The sequence below is a fragment of the Vombatus ursinus genome, unplaced genomic scaffold, assembly GCF_900497805.2.
Source record: "Vombatus ursinus unplaced genomic scaffold, bare-nosed wombat genome assembly UNPS02014798.1, whole genome shotgun sequence".
Lineage (NCBI taxonomy): Eukaryota > Metazoa > Chordata > Mammalia > Diprotodontia > Vombatidae > Vombatus > Vombatus ursinus.
The window spans coordinates 44,131,685-44,134,279 of record NW_020954576.1 but is presented as its reverse complement, the minus strand read 5'-3'; positions in this window follow the sequence as shown (position 1 = coordinate 44,134,279).

The window sequence follows — 2,595 nt, the reverse complement described above, 5'->3', positions numbered from 1 at the left end:
ACCATTCATATAGGCTACATGAATACCTTCTTCCCATGCCCCATCTCCATTACAGATCCCTTTTGTGTACATTTTTCCCTCATTAGAATGTCAGCTTCTTAAGAGCAAGGACTTTTTGCTTATACTGTAATTTCTCGTGCTTGGCACAGTTCCTGGTACAAAATAAATGCTTAAGAAATGTTTATTGACTTGAATCAATTTGACTTGATCTTATTCTCTTCCACTTGTACACTACAGTCTAGCTACACTGGCCTTCTTTTTTGTTCATCCATTCCTCAATTCATGGACACCCTTCCTTCCCTCAGATTCTTTGCCACCTCAAAAAGAGCTGTAAATATTTTTGTGCATCCTTAGAATTTGTTTTGCCTAAAACCAATCCCTCCTTTAGTCTAACTTTGCTCTAAGTCCTTTTACTTTTTCCCAAGCTCTGCAATGTCCTGACCTTAGTTTGTGTCTGAGCAAGAATGGACTGCTGCTAACTGGAAGGCTCTGTTGGCTCAGAGGCACAGAATTGTTGGCTCATTTTTGGTCCAGGATTCCCAACCCGGTTATTCCTCTGCAGAATGGCTAAAATATTGGAAATGAGACCCTGCTTTTCATCTGAGGTCTGAGCCATACCACTGCTGCTGCTAATCCTCTTTTCTCTGTACACTGCCCAAGACCTCCCTAATTAGGAGCACCACTGTTGTGCAAAGACCCCCTTCTCACTCTTCCCTTGACCTGTAACATGGAACTGGTAAGCAACAAAGCTGCCAGTTGGGATCTGTCCCCATCATATTGTTTGAGTGTCAGTCTATGAGTGCCTCAGTATGGGTTTAAGACCTCTTCTTGCTCAGGTGCACAGGCTTTCCTTAGATACTGGAGTGCTTCTAGCATGCAGTATGCTCCTGGCCCAATCCCATCTCCAGTTTCCCTAGACTTCCCTATCTACCTATGCCAAAAGATTCGCTATAACATTTTCTGGATTTCTGCAACAAGATTCAATCTAGTGTACTTTCTAGATTTGTTAGGAGCAGTACTTGGAGAAGAGTTCACTACATTACTTCCTAACATTCCACCATCTTGGCTCTACCTCCCCTCAATTCATTCTCAAGCCATGTATCATGACTGCCACATAAATAGTTTTTAATGTGAGTTCACAAATTATATTTAAGTAAATAATTATGCATAGAGAGTAGATGTTCAAGTTCAATTTGGACCAATTTAAGAGACTGCATTTACTAGGTTCCATTAGCTCTGGACCCCCGTGTATAGCTAAGTAAATTATAATGAAATCTTCAGATAATATGTACCTCTATTTAACTAAAGCAGGAAGAATGCTGCAGTGATCCAAAAAATCTGAAACTTCTCATCCTCTCTGAGACAGGTCAAGGTCACTGACTGCAGACTCTTCTGCTCAGAACACCATTTACCATTAACCTCCTGTCATTTTCTAAAAAATTCTATAACCCATTCATATACTTCCTATTTCTTTTAGTTCACTTTCTCACATTAGCTATAACTCAGGTCTCAGAACCTTCATGTTCTGGGCTCGCATGAACAAGTCTAATCCTATGGAATAACCCAAAATATTAGTATCTCTTTAACCCATTGTGTCTTCAACTAGAATTTATTCTGGGTAAGCACAAAATAAAACTTATGTATAGTCTGTGTTTTAGTTCCCACAAATGAAGGAAATAGGATTCTCAACTCTCACATAAGCACTCAAAATAATAAATGCCTACTGAGTATAGAACGTCCTTTGTTTCACCCATAGAAAATGTGAATGAAAAGAACTCATAGATCCCACAAACAAATGTGGAAAATATTTAAAGGGACCCAAAATATCCCCTAAATAATTAACACAATCTTCCTTCCTCTAATGTACCTTGCACATTCCCAGTTTTCTATGTAGTCCCTCTCCCCAATTTTAGTGCCACCCTATAGTTGAGACTCTATGCAGAAGGGAAACATGTTATGGGCTTGGAGGCCAATCCCTTCCTATCTGACTTACACTGCCCAAATATGTGCTGTCCCATGGTCATTATTTCAGTCACATGTTGTCTCTTGCTATTCCAACTATTCTCTTCAAAAGGTATGCTGTTCATGACGTTTCTCTTCTGGGAATAGAAAGCCAGATCCCTTAAACTCTGAAATTTGTGGTTCTTTAGAAGGCAGTCCCCAAGACTGGAGTTACACAAGAACTCTATTTTTTCTGGCTTGAAGATGTGTCAACTTAAGTGGGAGAGTTCCTAAAAGCTCCTTCATGATATCCTACCACTGCCATCTCTTAGATCAAGAATGTCTACTCTCAAATCTCTGGTCTCTGACTTATGCTGATAAAGGAAAAGAAGAAAGGCAAAAGGTAGCCTATAACCTTAAGTTAAGGTTCAGGTATTCCCTAAACACTCAAGCAAGTGCATACAATTCATCATGAGCTTCAGCTGAAAGACTATACCATTAGCAACTCCTAGGGAGGGAGAGGAAGGAAGATATAACTCTACATCTGTTGCGCTTGAGGATTTCTCCAGAAGGATGATAAAAAAGTAAAAGAATAACTACATGCATGTACACACACACACACACACACACACACACACACACACACACACACAC